General features: G+C 21.3%; 1 protein-coding gene across 7 annotated transcripts in view; it reads left to right on the top strand.

Moving 5' to 3' along the window:
• Window positions 1-21,377, top strand: part of LOC109596226 (glutamate receptor ionotropic, kainate 2) — a 147,185-nt gene that overhangs the window by 43,842 nt on the left and 81,966 nt on the right. The window contains exon 1 of one of the 7 annotated variants that reach the window (XM_049963263.1): window positions 17,967-18,097. The exons of the other annotated variants lie outside the window; for them this stretch is intronic. The gene's annotated coding sequence lies outside the window, so the exon portion shown is untranslated. Of the gene's footprint in view, window positions 1-17,966; window positions 18,098-21,377 lie in introns of those variants that run through there. 7 annotated transcript variants of the gene reach the window in all.

The raw sequence follows: 21,377 nt of genomic DNA, 5'->3' as shown, positions 1-21,377 counted from the left end.
AAATATTAATTTTAATTTAAAAGAGGACACATAATGGAAGACAAAATTTGATTTACGTACAAACATGTAATTGTTAATTATAAAATTATAGTTCAAGTTATAATGACTCATTAGAATAAAATAAAATATAATTGATTGAATATTGATTATGTAAAAATTGTTGATAATTAGAATATAAAATTAACACATTTCAATTTACTAAAATAGAGCAAACTTTATATTACAATAAATCAAAATAATCTATACAATATTGACAACTAAAAAATTATAATTATTTCTTAAAAAATAAAAACAATAATTCACTAAAATTATAGAAATTGGGAGAATAATTAAAACATTAAATTCAAGCAAAATTTTAAAAAAATGTGGTGAATATTAAGAGAAAAATTTGTATTATAATAAATCAAAATAATGTATATAATATTGATAACTAAAAAATTAAAATAATGTCATATAAAATAAAAAAAGTAATTCACTAAAATTATAAAAAATTTGAGAATAATTAAAACACTTATTTCAAGCTCAAGTTTTAAAAAATCATGACAAATATTGATTATTTAAAAATAGTTGAAAAATAGAATTTAAAATTAACATTTATCAATTTATTTAAAAAGAATAAAATTTATATTACAATAAATCAAAATAATCGATACAATATTGACAACTAAAAATTTAAAATTATGTCATCAAAAATAAAAAGAATAATTCACTAAAATTATAGAAATTGGGAGAATAATTAAAACATTCAATTCAAACATAAATTTTAAAAAAAAATATGACGAACATTGATTATTTAAAAATAGTTGAAAAATAGAATATAAAATTAACATTTTCCAATTTACTAAAAAAGGGCAAAATTTACATTACAATAAATCAAAATAATCGGTACAATATTGATAACTAAAAAATTAAAATTATGTCTTAAAAAAAAAAAAACAATAATTCACTAAAATTATAAAAATAGTGACAATAATTAAAACATTCAATTCCAACACAAGTTTAAAAAAACGTGACGAATATTGTCTATGTAAAAATAATTGAAAAATAGAATATAAAATTAACACATTTCAATTTAGTAAAACAGAACAAAGTTTGTATTACAATAAATCAAAATAATCGATACAATATTGACAACTAAAAAATTAAAATTATGTCTTAAAAAATAAAAACAATAATTCACTAAAATTATAGAAATTGGGAGAATAATTAAAACATTCAAACATAATTTTTTTAAAAAATATGACAAATATTGATTATTTAAAAATAGTTGAAAATAGAATATAATATTAATATTTTTCAATTTATTAAAAAAGAACTAAATTTATGTTACATAAAATCAAAATAATAGATACAATATTGACAACTAAAAAATTAAAATTGTCATAAAAAATAAAAAAAAAGTAATTTACTAAAATTATAAAAAGTGTGAAAATAATTAAAACACTTATTTCAAACTCAAGTTTTAAAAAATCATGACGAATATTGATTATTGAAAAATAGTTAAAAATAGAATATAAAATTAACACTTTTCAATTTATTAAAAAAGGACTAAATTTATATTACAATAAATCAAAATAATCGATACAATATTGACGACTAAAAAATTAAAATTATCATTAAAAATAAAAAGAATAATCCACTAAAATTACAGAAATTGTGAGAATAATTAAAACATTCAATCCCAACACAAGTTTAACAAAATGTTACTAATATTGTTTATGTAAAAATAGTTTAGAAATAGAATATAAAATTAACATTTTTCAATTTATTAAAAAAGGACAAAATTTATATTACAATAAATCAAAATAATCAATACAATATTGACAATTAAAAAATTAAAATTATGTCATAAAAAATAAAAAGAATAATCCACTAAAATTATAGAAATTGTGAGAATTATTAAAACATTCAATTCAGACACAAATTTTAAAAATAGTTAAAAATAGAATATTCAGTTTATTAAAAAAGGACTAAATTTATATTACAATAAATCAAAATAATCGATACAATATTGACAACTAAAAAATTAAAATTATGTCTTAAAAATAAAAACAATAATTCACTAAAATTATAGAAATTGTGAGAATAATTAAAACATTCAATTCAGACACAAATTTTAAAAAATTATGACGAATATTGATTATTTAAAAATAGTTGAAAAATAGAATAATATTAATATTTTTCAATTTATTAAAAAAGGACTAAATTAATATTACAATAAATCAAAATAATCGATACAATATTTACAAGTCAAAAATTTTAGATTATGTCATATAATAATCCACTAAAATTATATAAATTCTGAGAATAATTAAAACATTCAATTCCAACACAAGTTTAAAAAATTGTGCCGATTATTGTTTATGTAAAAATAGCTGAAAAATAGAGTAAAGATTAACTTATTTCAATTTATTTAATAAAAATCAAAGTATGTATTAGAGTAAAGAAATTAATCTATTGGTAAAAAAAAATTATAGAAATTGTAAGAATAGTTAAAAATATCAGAGATTGTACAGATGTACAAAATATATTTAATAATTAATTATTGAAAGAAACAAATAATAATTTAAAAACTATTTAGATTTCATAGGAGCCAAAATAGTAAAATTAATTTAATTTTAACATTGGCAATATAATTATATACGATCAATAAACAAAATAAAAAAATAATTATTTTATAATTTTGACCAATCGATTGGTAAATTGTGAACAATAGAATAATAGAAAAATTAACATATTTCAATTTATTTAAAGACAGCAAAATTGGTATTATATTAAAGCTAAATAATTGATACAATATTGATCAAAAAATTAAAATAATTTTTATTAAAAATAAAAACAATGATTCATTATAATTAGAGAAATTGTAAGAATAGGTTTAATATCAGAAGTTGTATAAATGTACAAAACATATTATTATTTAGTTAATGAAAGAAGCAAATTAGTTATTATTTAAAAATTATTATTATTAAGGATAAAATAATTTAAATAATATAATTTTAACATGATAAACAATTTAGTGTCATTTGTTAACTTTAAGGCCTTAATAATTAAGTATTAATTTAACTTAAATAACTGTCACTGATGAAAATGAATTTCAGAATTAAAAACAAAAAAAAAAACAATTTAATTTTATAATTAATTTATTCATTTAATGGAAAAAGTGAAAATATGTGTTACTCATCAATGGGCTTTAGCCAAATTTAATTTACAGTCTGTCTAAAAAAACAAACAACTCGATTGCATTTTCCAATCACAGTTAGTTCGTTAAAAGCGAAAAGTTCCCGCGAAACTTGTCAATAATTCCGGACACCGGAAACGCACACGTTCCGACTCTCATTTGAAAAATCATCGACGGAATCCCGTACGAAGGGCTTTCCAATTCACAATGTGTATGTTCAGCTTGCTCAGTTATTTTTGGCGGACTAAATTATGCTAAGCGAAACAGCGACGTTCGTACGAATGTTTGAATTCAATACGTGACAATAAGGACCAAAAGAATCGCGGACGTGTACGTGTTCAGGTTAACGTTTCAATAAAAATATCTACACGGATCTGAAATAAATACTGCGAGAGAATGATAAATCATTTTTGATGCCATAAATACAATCCATGACGTGGGAGTTGAGAGTTTAAAATTCGATAGGATAAAGATAAAGTGGCACGTCGAAAATGGGACATGAAAATTGTCTGTTTGTAATACTTGTCTTGTCCAAGAGATTGTAAAACAATTTCGAGATAAGATTTGCAAATGAATTAATCTTTGGCTCATCCGCAAATACGATATATCAATATATCTACTTGGATGCAATTTGCAATTTAATTGCTTCCTGATGTCGTGCCAGCTTGTCAACCGATACTAATACAAGTTTGACCATTGTCACATACGTGTCATATGTTATTAATTATAGCAGATTGAATTATGACCCACCACTTAAAACGTGTATGGGTAATTGAATGTTCAGTTTTATAAACGGTGTCATAGTACCAAAGTAATGTATGTATATAAAGGCGGTTTATTTGTATAAAGTTAGTGGGGTCTGTGGGGAATGACCATAAGGGAGTTGAATACGACCACTATAAACTTTACAAATGGCATACAATTTCGTTATAGTGGAGAATTTGGCCAATTGAATGTTAAATTGTATATGTTGTCTTAAACTCAACTGAGTCTTTACAATAGCAATAAAATTATAACAATAGTCATAATTTTTATAACTTCTAATTTGATTTCTATTTAACATATGAAAGATTACAAATATACTAAGTAATTGTAAATATTAATTTGGATCAAATTTGAACAGTTTTTAAATCATACCTTAAAATTTTCTAAATCACATTTTTTATGGAACCATTTTTGGACAATAAATTATAAAAAAAAGTAATAAATAAATAAATTTTGTTCCCTTTTTTAAATTTCAGAAGTTGCTCCAACATTTTTGAGTATAACCCGAAATATAATTAAACAATTTGGTTAAACAGACAGTCTAATTAAAGAAAAATTAACATTCTATAACTTTTATTTATATAACATTGAGATTGGTGCAGTTACTCAGATGTCAGCGATTATAATAACTTGATAAACTCGGTCATTCGACTAAAAATCGATGAAATGAGTTCAAATTCACTGGTCAAAGTAGAACCTTTTTATTTATATTTTACAGTACTAAACTTTAATATTATATTTGTTAAAATTGTTCAAACCTGTCAATGAATAATATGAAATTACTGTTTTCGATTTTTTACAGCTTTATCTCTTGTTAATAACAATAATAAATGTTCAATATAAAATGTAATTTTTGTAACAAACTTATTTTTACTGCACAATACTAAAATCATTACTCCAAACAATTAACGAATAATGTGAATTTACTGTGTTGTTCTTAATAAGAAAATTCTTCAACAATAATTGTATTGTAAATATTTAATATTTTTATTCAATGAAATGTTAAAAGAAACTAAAAGCTTTACGAACAATATCATAAAGATAAACCATTATTATTTGCATAAAGTTTGTAAGTCTGTAAGGAATTATCATTAAGTAGTTTAGAACGACCAATATAAACTTTATAAATGGGATACAATTTCGTTATATTTGAGAGTTTGGTCAATTGAATGTTGAACTATACATATATATCTTAAACTCAATTATTTATTGAGTTAAAATATTCAATTAGAAAAAAATATAATTAATTTAAATTAAGAACAATTTTAGTTAAAAAAAATAAATATTTGAAATAATTTAAATTAAATATTGAATATTTTCTTTATATTAGAAAAACAATTAAAATATTTAATTTAAAATTAAATAAAAAAACAATAAAATATTTAATTTAAAGATGAAAATTAATTGATATATTTGATATAAAATTAAAAAATAATAATAAATAAATTAAATATACAAATATTATTAAAAAATAAGAAATAACAAAATATAATAATAATTTAAATTCAAAAAAAAAAAATAAAATATTTTCTTTAAAGTTCAAAAAGTAATAAAATAATTAATTTAAATAAAATAATTAAAACATTTATTTAAAATTAATTAAAAAAAAATATTTCAATTAAATCAAAAAAATAATAAAATGATAATTTTAAATTTAAAAAAAATAAATATTCAATTTATATAAAAAAAAACATTTATTTAATGAGGAAATAATTAGTTTAAATTAAAAAAAATAAATAAATATTTAATTTAAAATTAAAAAATAAAATAAAATATTTTGATATTTTTAAATAACATTAAAATTAAAAAATAAAATTAAAACAGTAAAAAAAATATTTAATTTATATTAAAATAATAAAGAATTTTTAATTTTTAATTAAAATAATAAAACTATATTTAATTTAAATTTTATAAAAGTGTAACATTTAAAATAAAATTAAACAAAAACAAAACAATATATATATATATATATATATATATATATATATATATATATATATATATATTCATAAAAATTAAGAAATAACAAAATATATTAATAATTTAAATTTTAAAAAAATGTTCATTTTATTTAAAATTCAAAAAATAATAAAATAATTAATTTAAATAAAAAAATATTATTTTTATTTATTTAATTTAAAATTAATAAAAAATATCAATTAAATAAAAAAAATAATAAAATGTTAATTTTAAATTAAAAATATATAAAAAAATTATTAATTTAAATTAAAAAAAATAAATATTTAATTTAAAGGAATGGAATAAATAATAAAATATTTTTGAAAAAATTATAATGTAATGTAAATGTAAATTAAAAAATTAAAATATTTAATTTTAAATTAAAATATAATAAGATATAAGATTTAATTAATAACAACTTAAATATTTAAATTATGTTAATTTTATATTAAAAATAATAAATATTTATTTTAAAATTAAAAAATAATAAAATATTTAATTTAAATTAAAAAATATATATATATATATTTAATTCAATTTAAAAATATTTAATTTAAATTAAAATTCTTGAAAACCATATTTCATATTAATATTTTCATTTTAATATTTTTGTAAGATAATCTGTTATGAGTTTATTTAATGATGTATAAATAAATAAATTATATAATTTTTTGATTTTTTTATGTATAATAATTAAAATTTAAATCAACCATAAAAAATTAAAATATAGACAAACAAATAAAAACAACTTATTGAACTTCCGTGAGTAAAGTTATTATTACATTACATACAGTGTATATTGTCTACATTTTTTGAATTACTTAATATTAAAAAAGTGCACTAAAACTAAACAGACTGTGCTGTATAAACCACTCAAAGTTTTTGTAACGAATGCCCTTTGAAAGAAAGTTGAAAACTTATTTCTGTCTTTGTGAATATACTTTAGCTTTAGTTTGGAAGATCAGCATACATTTTAGAATCTATATTTCGTAATATGAAACATGAATTGAACAGTCGTCTTCAGCAATAATTCCCGTCCCTCATTCAGAAGAAACATACATTTCATCCTTCAGCACTGTTTCAGCAATGTCTGATGTAGAAAATGCAGCAACTTTAAATCAAACTTAACAATTTAACCAACGTTTTAATCAGCGAGGCTAAAGGATCTCATCAGAGGCCTGAACCTCTCAAAGGAGTCTGCCAAATTACTTGAATCCAGATAAAAACGAAAGAATTTTATTTTTAAGTGATAATACTACTTATTTTTTTATTCTTACTAACAGATATAGCCAAAAAAATAGTAATCATTTTGATTCTCAATTTAAAAATTACCCAAGCACCAAAATCACATTAAATTAAATAATTAAAATAACAAATTTCATTTACCTCAAGAATGTAGAGAGAATAATAGAAGTAGAAGAAAGGAACATTATTATTATTCCATCAAGGAATAATGAACATGAAAAAGTTGAAAATTTATTTAGAATAACTATTTATGAAATCATATTAAATTTGACTTATTACAGTTTTAAATAAAAATATGTTTTGCATTCATAAAACAAAAATCTATGTTTAAATTTAATGTTAATGTAAATAATCTAATAACCAAAGTGTTTAAAGTAGAACTCTCTAAACCGAAATCTTTTACAGGACTCACTTTAATTACACGAACTTTTCGTTAATGTATTCTGGGAATGGATTTTTAAGCAAATTCCATTCCTTTAAATAAAACATGAAATAATGTCTGCAAATTTAAATATTTTACTGATTCTAATCGCTTAAATTGTTTTTAAATGTAATGATTTGACGAACGTTCTTAAAATAGTGAGCTGGGTAGTTAAAAATTTTAATTAAAATAATAATAAAGTTTAAGTGTATGAATAACTACATATAATTAAAAATAAGTTGTCCAGTTAAAACAAAGGGTAATTCAAATTTTACGGTGCAAAACGATTAAGAGCGTGAAATTGCATGTAAAAATTGAAAATTTATTTTCATTTTATTGCCGTAGCTGAAAATAATATCACCAATTAGCCATAAAGCTCCACTTAACGAGACAATTTTAATTTTAATTCAAAAACTTAAACAATTGAATTATTTTCAGCACTGTACTGTAAATTAAGTCCGATGCGTAATTAAAGTGCGGAATGGCCTCCGAAATAGCTTATAAAGGAGTTAACTAATGACTTCTTGAGTCATAAGACCGAAAATGGGTCGAGACGAATATTCTGAGAATGCAAGGTGTGAAAAGGGAATTTAGGAAATATCTCCCGCCCTTATCTACTCTCTTGGTGGCCAGAGAACTCTCAATGGCTTCTTGGAAGCCGTTTATAAAATTAGTGGTAACCAGTGACGAGCCGAGTTGGGGCCTCTAATTAAATAGACAATAGTTTATCACCACTACATTTTAATTAACATTAAATAACAACATGTACTAAATAACTAATTCCAATGAATGGGTTTCAAATTTTTAATTGGCTGTACCAAACAGGTTCACAATCTCAATTCATTCTTCTTTTGAAGTTTGCCGAATGAACAGAACACACAAAATTTGCTAAACGCTGATTATTATTTGTATTTGTGTTCATTGTAATCGGCATTTATTGTTTACGATTACAGCAATAATCGAAAACCGTATCAAAGCACTAAATAAGGCATTATTGCTGTTTTATCTGTACCCTTAAACTTACTATCTAATAAACCAGAAATTGCAAATGCAATATCAGAGGAAATGTACCCCCAAACTAAAACGACCTATTTATCTCTGTCACATTCTCAAAATCCCCACAACTCCACTAAATTATATCTAATTAGGGTATATTCGAGTCATGGTGCATTTGAAGTACAATACAACATAATAACCATCAAAAGCGGAATTGTACCAAATAATTTATGGGATTTGAAATGCAGAAAAAGCTCTTTATAAAACCAACTTCATTTATTTCATTAATAATACGGAAGTTTCTCTTAATTTAATGCCCTTAATATAAAATGTTTTGCTGCATTTTATCCATCGTCATTTGTATGTTTAAATTCTTTTATTAATTGTTTGTTTCAGTATATATAATTTATATGTTTATGTGTATCACAACATAATTAATGTGTGATAAAATGTCTAAACTATATAATCAGACAATTACTTTTATCAAAACAACAAAAGGTAAAATCGAAGTATCCAAATTTAGTTTAAGGGTTAGATCTCCTTAAGGAAATACAACCCCTCATATATAAAATTCAAAAATTGTTTTTTCTCATATTATATATTTATATATAATATGTAAGAATTAATTATATTAATAATAAATAAATAATATAATATATAGTAAAAGTTAATCTGAGAATGAATGAAAAAAATGTCTTATCTCATTTAGTCAGTTTTAATTTGACATTTCATTAAAGAGCCCCTAAACAAAATACATATTGTAAATCTGTAGACCCAATAATAGGGCATTTATGTTGCAAATTGGGACGTCGAAAGTTTATTATTAAATCTGTAAGTTGAAAGCTAAAACAGAGAGGTAACAAAATGTCAAGACAGTTCCAGACCGAAAATTGTTCGGTAACACGAAACTCATCAGGTGGTTGGTTTAAATTTCAACGAACTTTCCGGTCTCCGGGGAGTTTGCCGGATTTAATATTGGTGGCGTCATCTGTGAGAGGCTTGCTGAACTATGTGGAGTTTAGACAGAAGTTCTCAAACATTTATTCTATATATTTATATTTATTCATAAGAATAACAATATAAAGTTTATAGTCAATAAATAGGTGCTAATATTTAATACTAAAAATAATAATAACAAATTAAATATCACATATATATTGAAAATTACAAATCGTTATTTGTTAATTGAGAATTTAAATTTTGAATTGAAAATTGTAAATTGTCATATGAAAATTATGAATATAATTAGTGAATTGTAAATAATTTATTCACTATTATTGTGAATTCTGAATTGTAAATTGTAAATTTTAAATTGTAAATTGTGAATTGGAAATTGTGAATTGTAAATTATCAAATTATTATAATAAATTATAATTGAGAATTGTAATTTAAGATATGTAAATTATGAATTGTAAATAATAAATTCTGACTTGTAAGTTGTGAATCACAAATTGTGAATAGAAAATTATGCAGATAAATTATAAATTATAAATTATGAACGATAAATGTAAATGGTGAATTATAAATAGTGAATTTTAAATTTTAAATTGTGAATTGTAAGTTGTGAATTATAAATTGTGAAACATAAATAATTTATATACAATTATTGTGAATTATAATTGATGATGCATAAATTGTAAAACTAAATTGTAGATTTTAAATTATGAATTGTAAATTATCAAGTTATGAATCATAAATTGTGAATGGTATTATAAATTATGAATTGTAATTTATTGTTAAAAATTTCTGCATTGTAAATTGTTAAATGTAAATTATTAATTATAGATTCTAAATTGTGAAATCGTACATTGTCATTTGTAAATTGTGAATTGTGAAATATAAATTTTGAATTATAAGTTGGGAATTATAAATAATTTATACCAAATTATTGTGAGTTATTAATTATAAAAATTAATTGTGGATTGTAAATTATACATTCTGAATTGTAAATTGTAATTTGCAAATTATCAAATTATGGTAAATTGAGAATTGTAATTTAAAAATTATAAATTATGAAATGTAATTTATGAATTGTAAATTAAAAAGTCTGAATTGTAAACTTTAAATCACATGTAATCGTAAATTGTAGATCGTAAATTGTGAATGATAAATTGTGGATTATATACAGTAAAATTTAAATTAAAATTGTGAATTATTAATTGTAAATTGTGAATCCTAAATTGTAAATTACGAATTGTAAATTCTGAATTGTAAATTGTGAATTGAAAATTATGAATATAAATTATGAATTGTGAATTGTTAACGATAAATTATGAATTATAAATTGTATATTGTGAATTTAAATTGTGGATTATAAATTGTAAATTAAAAATAGTGAATTGTAAATTATAAAATGTAATAATTTATACACAATTATTGTGAATTATAAATTGTAAAACTAAATTGTGGATGGTAAATTGTGAATTGTAAATTATCAAGTTATGAATAATAAATTTATGCATTATAAATTAAAAAGAGTTATAAATTATAAATTCTGCATTGTAAATTGTAAATTATTAATTATAGATTCTAAATTGTGAAATCGTAAATTGTCATTTGTAAATTGTGAAATATAAATTGTGAATGGTAAGTTGTGAATAATAAATAATTTATACACAATTATTGTGAGTTATATATAAGTTGCAAAAATAAGTTGTGGATTTTAAATTATAATTTCTGAATTGTAAATTGTGATTCGTAAATTCGTTGTCTGAAAATTATAAATTATGAATTTGAAAATTAAAAAGTTTGAATTGTAAGTTGTAAATCACAAATTGTGAACAGTAAATTATGAATTATAGATTTTAAATTGTGTAATCGCAAATATATTACATATTACTATATATAATTGTGAATTATATACAGTAAAATGTAAATTTAAATTGTGAATTGTTAGTTGTAAGTTGTGAATCATAATTATAAATTATGAATTGTATATTACGAATTGTAAATTCTGAATTGAAAATTATGAATGTAAATTGTGAATTGTCACCGATAAACTGTGAATTATAAATTTTTTATTGTGAATTTAAATTATGGGAATAAATTGTGAATTAAAAATAGTGAATTGTAAAATGTAAATTGTGAATTATAAACTGTGAATTATAAATTGTAAATGGTAAATTGTGAATTACATAATTATTGTGAATTATAAATTTCAAAATTAAACTGTAGGACGTAAATTGTGAATATTAAATTTTGAATTGTAAATTATCAGGTGATGAATCATAAATTGTGAACGGTAAATTGACATATATAATTTATAAATAATAAAACTATGAATTGTAAATTTAGAATTGTAAATTGTAAGTTGTTACTGATAAACTATAAATTATAGATTCTAAATTATGTAATCGTAAATTGTCAATTGTAAATTGTAAATGATCAATTAGGAAATATAAATTGTAAATTGTGAAGCATGAACTGGGAAATATGAAATTACCAATGTTTATGCTTTTAAATACTGATTATTCATAATTTATTAAATAAACAAATTGGGCCTATTTGAACTAAAAAATTTTGAGTAGGTTTATCATGAAAGGTATTAAGCTCTACTTCACAGATTGAATCAGTTTTTTTTACAAAAAGATTTTGAAGTAGATTACTAGAATAAATTATTTTGTACTATTGATGAATGGAGTGCACATACGTGTTGTTGGTTGATAATCGGCTTTACCACGATTATGCACACATATTTTTAATATGGTCTGTGTCAGCTTATCTCCATTTTAAAATTGGTATTTACACTATATTTGATAATTGAAGCATAAATAAAAATTGTTTGTTAACTCATTTAATATTAACTTAAAACAACAGATTTTGAACTTGATTTATTAATCATAATAGACTTATTATAAACTAGAAAGAAGTAAAAAATAACAAAAGTTTCACAAGAAGAACAAATGTTATTCAAATGTATTTTAAAAAAATAAAAAAAAATTATAAACGTTACATACATTCGTATAAGGAAATTGTGTGCAGGAAATAACGTAGGAGATTTAAGTTACAAAGCGCCGAGTATCAAGAAATGAAGTGTAAAATATACGAAAATCTTTTGTAATCTCCGGAAGAACTTTCTGTAAAATTACAGAAATAAAGCTGCAAGTTTACTGCCAAACGTATGTTACTGCATTATTTAGAATAAAATCTTCGAGGGCGTGTGAAAACATTTAATACCATAACACTCGGCATTCCCCTCACGTTTGATAACTTTCGATCGGCAGATTCAATTTCGGCTATAACGATGTTTTTTCGCATTTTCATAAATATGTTTAAAATAACAATGAATCTTGTAGGAAATGGGAATTTATAACGTACGTTTATTTAAAAAAAAATGTTTCTCGAACAATTTTTGACTAAATTTTCAGATGGATTTATAACTTGATACAAAGAACATGTTTATTACGGTTAATTAGCAACGACACCATGATTGATGTCCTTTAGAAAAACTTAAAAATAGCCATAATTAAAATATCATTAATTGCAGTTTTCACGAAAATACTTTATTTTAAAATTATGTCTGTACCTCGATATAACCATTAATTTTCATTTATTCTTTATTGCGTAATATTTTCTTTTTTAATGGTGTTTTTTCTTCTCGATATAATTTATTAACATATTGACGTGACTCTCCTATTCGGAAATTTTCTAGAATGGGTAAGTTTGGCACAAAATTAGGGTCATATCTAATTCATTTTCATAAACCATTAATCAACTAACTGCTATTTGTTTTTTTTTTTTTTCGCTTTTAATAGAGAAAACCCGAAAGTTTCAAGCTATAAATTATTACTTGGTCTGATAGACTTATTAATTCTCATTGATTATCTTATCTTAAGCACACAAACAAATTAAAATATTTATTTGTAACTTTATATTTTTTTCAAATTTATGAAGTGACGAATTATAAATTTAAAAAGGGAATTATTTTTTATTGTTAAGTGGTTAAATCAATTTGATAGTTCAGTGAAAGTGCATTGATACCCCAAGACTAGTGGTGCGTGTTCAAGACATGGAGGCGAAGTTGTGTTGTGCAGTTTAATGGTTGTAATGTAATTGGACCTCGTCTATACACAAGTTAATAGAAGACAAACAAAAGATTGCAAAACTTAAGCTAATTGTAAAATAATTATAAGCGAATACGATACGTGTTACTATAGTAAACTTAACAGAGTTTAACAGCTACTATGGTGATCAAATTACAGTTCAATTTTATTAGGTTGTAACATATTATACACTATACATAGTTTATATTTAACTAATGTTATAGATATTAAAAGCTACAAATTTAACACTACACTAATATTCTAAAAACTGATATGGATGGATAATTTAATCAGACCTCTCTTATGTTAAGAGCAAATGTTAACAAATTATTCCCTGGAAACTTGAAAACTAATATAAGTTTATTATCATTCTTCTATTGTCTTTTTTTAATGTTCATAGAACACAAGTAAGCTTATTAAAGAATTTATTTATTAATAGCATTGGTATTTTAGAGTCTTTAAATTGAATGAGTGAAACCTATTTGATATTCTGTTATTCTTGAAAACTAATAAATGGTGTACGCATACACCATTATTTCAAATAAGACACCTGCCCAAAATGTTGTTTCGTATTCTTCGTAACCAATCCAATATGTAATTAATTATTATTAAACAAATTCTAAGAATGAGTTAATCATATTAAAAGTAATTTATTTTATCCACTGTTAAACCCATTTTTAACAGGTACTATTTAAATTTTTTTAATTAATCAGTAAAGTAACCTCTAAAATACTTTAAAAAATATGACTTTGATGCTTAATAAATGTTTAAACATCGTGAATGCGCAAACAAATTATATAATTACAATTACATCCAAAAGACAATTAATTTTATGTGTTCAAATATCTCATCCTAATTCATTTGAATATTTTAATTAAGTTTTTTATTTCGCATCCACCATTTTTACAACTGTTGTTAAAAATGGCGAATGCGCCACAAATCTGACAATTAATTACTATTAAACAAATTCTAAGAATAACTTGATTATATTAAAAGTAATTTATTTTATCCACTGTTAGATCTATTTTTTACAGGTACTGTTTAATTTTTTTCAATTAATCAGTAAAGTAACCTCGAAAATACTATAAAAAATATGATTTTGATGTTTAATAAATGTTTAAACATCGTGAATGTGCAAACAAATTATATAATTACAACTACATCCAAAAGACAATTAATTTTATGCTTTCAAATACCTTATCCTAATTCATTTGAATATTTTAATTAAGTTTTTTCAAATCCACCATTTTTATAACTTTTGTTAAAAATTGCGAAAGCGCCACAAATCTAATAATTAATTACTATTAAACGAATTCTAAGAATAAGTTGATTATATTAAAAGTAATTTATTCGTTTATTCATTTTTGACAGGTACTATTTAATTTTTTTTAATTAATCAGTAAAGTAACCTTTAAAATACTATAAAAAATATATTGGTGTTTTAGAATCTTAAAATTCTAAAAAACATTCTAAATTTAATAAACTATTTAGTATTTTATTATTTTTAAACTGAGTGAGCAAATATTAACTGATTAGTCTGTTAAACTTGAAAACTAATATAAGTTTATTGTCATAAAAAATAAAAATATTGTGTTGTTTTTATAATCTTATACAACACTATTTAAAAGAATAAAAATTCTAAATTTATAAATACAATTGATATTTTAGTCTTTTTAAATTGAAAGAACAAATGTTACCTGAATATTTTGTTAAATTTGTCTGTTAATTGTCATTTTTTTATTGTGCTTTTTATAATCTTTATAGAACCCAAATAAGCTTATTAAAGTTATTATTTATTAATACCATTGCTTCTTAATCTAAATGGGTGAATCTTATTTAATATTCTGTTAATCTCGAAAACTAATATAGAATTTACTCATCGCCATTATTTCAAGTAAAACATTATTTGCCTTAAATGTTATTTTGAAATTTTTTTCTATTTGTATACAACACTAATTAAGCTTATTAAACATTCTAAATTTAATAAAATAATTAATATTTTAGTATTTTTAAGCTGAAAGAGCAAATATTAACTGATCAGTCTCTTAAACTTGAAAATTAATATAAGTTTAATATTATTTTTTATTGTGTTATTTTTATAATCTTTATACAACACACTTATTAAGAATTTCATTTATTAATAGCATTGGTATTTTAGAATCCTTAAATTGGATAAGTGAAAGATATATTCTGTTAAACTTGAAAACTAATATGGGATTTGTGCATCCACCATTATTTTAAATAAGACATTCACTGCCTAAAATGTTGTTATAATTCTTTTTCTATTTCTTATACAACACTATTTAAACTTATTAAAAATTCTAAATTTATTAATACAATTGATATTTTAGTCTTTTCAAATTGAAAGAGTAAATGTTAACTGAACATTTTGTTAAATTTGTCTGTTAATTGTCATTTTTTTATTGTACTTTTTATAATCTTTATAGATCCCAAATAACCTTATTAAAGTTTTTATTTATCTCGAAAACTAATACAGAATTTACTTATCACCATTATTTCAAATAAATCATTAATTGCCTAAAATGTTATTTTGTAATATTTTTCTATTTTAATACAACACTAATTAAGCTTATTAAATATTCTAAATTTAATAATAAAATTGGTATTTTAGTCTTTTTAAATTGAAAGAGCAAATATTAACTGAATATTTTGTTAAATTTGTCTGTTAATTGTCATTTTTTTTATTGTGCTTTTTATAATCTTTTTAGAACCCAAATAAGCTTATTAAAGTTATTATTTATTAAAGCCATTGCTTCTTAATCTAAATGGGTGAAGCCTATTTGATATTCTGTTAATCTCGAAAACCAATATAGAATTTACTCATCACCATTATTTCAAATAAAACATTAATTGCCTAAAATGTTATTTTGTAATATTTTTCTATTTTAATACAACACTAATTAAGCTTATTAAATATTCTAAATTTAATAACAAAATTGGTATTTTAGTGTTTTTAAATTGAAAGAGCAAATATGAACTGAATATTTTGTTAAATTTGTCTGTTAATTGTCATTTTTTTATTGTCCTTTTTATAATCTTTATAAAACCCAAATAAGCTTATTAAAGTTATTATTTATTAATGCCATTGCTTCTTAATCTAAATGGGTGAATCCTATTTGATATTCTGTTAATCTCGAAAACCAATATAGAATTTACTCATCACCATTATTTCAAATAAAACATTATTTGCCTAAAATGTTATTTTGAAATATTTTTCTATTTTAATACAACACTAATTAAGCTTATTAAATATTCTAAATTTAATAACAAAATTGGTATTTTAGTGTTTTTAAATTGAAAGAGCAAATATGAACTGAATATTTTGTTAAATTTGTCTGTTAATTGTCATTTTTTTATTGTCCTTTTTATAATCTTTATAAAACCCAAATAAGCTTATTAAAGTTATTATTTATTAATGCCATTGCTTCTTAATCTAAATGGGTGAATCCTATTTGATATTCTGTTAATCTCGAAAACCAATATAGAATTTACTCATCACCATTATTTCATATAAGACATTAATTGCCTAAAATGTTATTTTGTAATATTTTTCTATTTTAATACAACACTAATTAAGCTTATTAAATATTCTAAATTTAATAACAATATTGGTATTTTTAGTCTTTTTAAACGGAAAAGGCAAATATTAACTGAACACTTAAAAACTTATATAAGATTATAGACATTTTTTATTGTGACTATTGTTATTATTTGATTGACTGTTTTTCTAAATTTTATACAACACAAGTATGTCAATTGAATATTTTATTTATTAATGGATTGGTATTTGAGAACTGTTAAACTGAAAGAGCAAAACCTCTTTGAATATTCTATTAAACTTGAAAACTAATTTAAAATTTGGGCACCACTATTATTTTAAATAATAATATTATTTTTGCAATTTGTTTCCTCATTTTTATATGTATACACCCGATTTTAGATAATATTTACATCAAGAATATTTTTATTATATGCTAGATATGAAATATGAAAATATGAAAGTTCGATTCCTGCGGTTCCGTTGATAAAGTCTTCTTATTAAGTTTACGACCCGCACCCGTCATAATTTTAAACTTCCAAAACTGGCAGCAAACTAGGAAACCTCCCCGCCGAATCAACTTCGTCTGTAACAATAACAAACTGTATATCAATCCTCGACGGATCGGGAAAAACATCGTCGCTGCAACGACGGCCGCTTCTTCGACGTCGGGCGGAAAACACGTGCGTCGGGGGGACGGACCGGCCGTCGCAGTCGTTCGCGGTGCGGTGTTTGGGGTGCGCGCGATCGGCCATCGCGGCGCCTAAAACTTGGCGCCTCGTCAACTTCGCCGCGAAACTTTCTAGTAGCGCACTGGAGGGCGGCCGGTGCACGACGACGCGCCGACGACGTGACCACCTGGGAGACGTGTGTGCGACGGGCGCAGATCGTAAATCGAGAGTGGCCACGGCGCTCTACTTGAATATCAGGTAATTAAACATTTTTTAATTGGTTATATTTATTGTACAAATTATTTAAAAAATATCTTTCCTTCTAAATTATTTATCGGACTTGATTCAGTAGTTTTCTTTTTTGTTGTTCCAAGTTTCCAATAAATTATATTAACTTAATTAATTAATAATTATAATTAAGTTTATTATTTATTAAAAAAATTATTTATTTATTATTTTTATTTATTATCATATTTGGATAGGAAATGTACATATAAATTCATATTCTTTATGTATTTTTTTTACTTGTGCAATATGTATTAATAATAATATATTAAGCAGAATTTTTTTAATTAATTTGTTTTTTTGTATAAGATAAATATTGACATAGTAATGAATCACATAAAATGAAAATATTAATTTGTTTAAAAGTGATTCAATGAATGAATATCAAACGATTTTTTGGATCAAATATTGGATATTATTGTGACATTTGAGATATTCAAAGTAGTAATGTATTCATTTCCTTTTTCCCATTTGGAGAGTATCTAAAAATATAATAATAATATTAAAAATTATAATATTATTGTTGTAAATTTACATAAAAAAATATTTGTGATTCCAAAAATAATTGGCATTCAAAATTTAAGAAAATGTAGGAAAAACAATTGATAGTTTATATAGATTTGATATTTTGACATTTGGGTTATCCAAAGCAGTAATGGAGAGTATCTTTTTCTATTTCTTATACAACACTATTTAAACTTATTAAAAATTCTGAATTTAATAATACAATTGGTATTTTAGTCTCTTTAAATTGAAAGAGCAAATATTAACTGAATATTTTGTTAAATTTGTCTGTTTAATGTCATTTTTTTATTGTGTTTTCTATAATTTTTGTACTACACAAATAAGCTTATTAAAGTTTTTATTTATTAATACCATTGGTCCTTCATCTAAATGAGAGAAACGTATTTGATATTCTGGTAATCTCGAAAACTAATATAGGATTGGCGTATCCACCATTATTTCAAATAAAACAATTGCCTAAAATGTTATTTTGTAATTCTTGATACAACTCTAATTAAGCTCTAAATTTAAAGAGCAAAACCTCTTTGAATATTCTATTAAACTTGAAAACTAACTAATTATTAATATATATATATATATATATATATATATATATATATATATATATATATATATATATATTAAATATAGAAGATATTGATAACTTAATTAACAACTGTCACAAATTTATTATGTTAATTTACAATATATAATAAATTAAAAAGAAATTTTCAATTAAATAATATCAATTTCAATATTAAATTGAATGACAATTATTTTTAGAATTACAAACGTTTAAGTTTTTTGAAATAAAAATATAAAAATCAAATAAAAAATTATCCACTTATTTATATAGAATTATATTATTTTAAATTTTAGATGAATATTATGTTAGTAGTGCCATTTTGGTGTCAAAAATATGTTTAATATTCTAATAAATTTATTATCATACACACATTTAATCATTCACCATTATTATAAATAAATTCAGACTTTTGTGGGACCTATAAATTAAGGAAGATTATTGATTATTTTAAATAACAATAATATAATCAACTTTCACTTGATTTTCACTAATTTAAAACTTTTTTTTAAAATATATTCATAACTTTATTATTTATCATTTATTATTTCTTAATCTAAAAAAATTAAATGTGTTTGATTATTCTGTTAAACTTATATAGGATAATTTATATTAACACCATATTATCTAATATTACAATATTTATTTTACTTTTATTTGACTTTCCTAAATTTTGAACTTACCATTAAATATAGAAAATATTATAACTTAAATATCACCTGGCAAAATTTTACAATATATTAAAATAAAAAATTAAAAATAAAATATACTTAAAATTATTATATTAAATTAAATTAAATAATAAATTAAAAATAAAAAATTTCCAATTAATTAATGTCAATTTTTTATATATAATAAATTAAATTGAATAAATAATTATTTTTGGAAACATTGTCGTTTTTTCGAATTAGCATAAAATTAAAAAACACTTAATACAAAATTATTACATTATAATCAATTAAATTAACACTTTGTGCATTCACCATAATTTTAAATAAATTTAAACCAAAAATATTAAAACTGTTTGATTATTCTGTTAAACTTATGTAGGATTGATTATTGATTATTTATATTAACACCATCATTCCTCAGAATTTATTACAACATATATTTCAGTATTTTTAAAACTCATCTAATATTATAATATTTTTCATATTTTTATTTAATTTTCATAACTTTCTAACTTACCATTCAATACAGAAGATATTAATAACTTAAATATCATCAGTCAAAAATGTATTAGATTAAATTAAAATAATAAATTAACTAATAAAGTACTTTCTTCATATTAAATTGAATTAGACGTTATTATTAAAATCACAAACATTTTTTATTTTTTGTTAAACACATATAAAATTCAAAATTAATTTTATTTAAGAGTTTTTTTAATAAATGTAAATATACATTTAATAAAATATTAATTGTAAATATAACAATTGAAAACTAAATTATATAATATTGAAATTTAAATAAATATTTAATTTTAAATGGATATTGTATTGAAGTAATTTAATTTTATTGTCAAAGTACTTTAGTATATTCACCATCATTTTAAATATTTCTTAAACCAAAACAATTAAAATTATTTGATTATTCTGTTAAACATATATAGGATTGATTGTTGATAATTTATATTAACACCATCACTACTAAAACTTTATTACAACAAATATTTTATTATTATAAATCTCATCTAACATTATAATATGTTTCTTAATTTTATTTGATTTTCATAAATTTTGAAGTCACCATTAAACACAGAAAATATTAATAACTTAATAATAATAAATATCAACTAACAAATAATCATATAATAAATTAAAAATATAAAAATAAATTTTTATTTAATTAATGTTTTATCAAAATTAATTTTGTTTAACAATTTTTTGAATAAATGAAAGCATATTAATTATAAAATACCTACATACAATATTATCCACACAATAAAAAATTATCCCCTAATTGTAAATATAACAAAGCAAAACTAACTTATATTATAATGAATTTTGATGTTTAATTTCAGATGAAAATGAGAATTAGTACAAAACTCAAATATTTTAAACCATAATTTAATACATGCACCTCATAACTACGAAGTAGAAAATTGTAGAATTTATAATAACAATAAAATAGAATTTAAATATTAATTACATACGTTTATTAAAA

Source organism: Aethina tumida, chromosome 2, assembly GCF_024364675.1.
Source record: "Aethina tumida isolate Nest 87 chromosome 2, icAetTumi1.1, whole genome shotgun sequence".
NCBI lineage: Eukaryota > Metazoa > Arthropoda > Insecta > Coleoptera > Nitidulidae > Aethina > Aethina tumida.
This window is presented reverse-complemented; position numbering and strand designations above follow the sequence as displayed.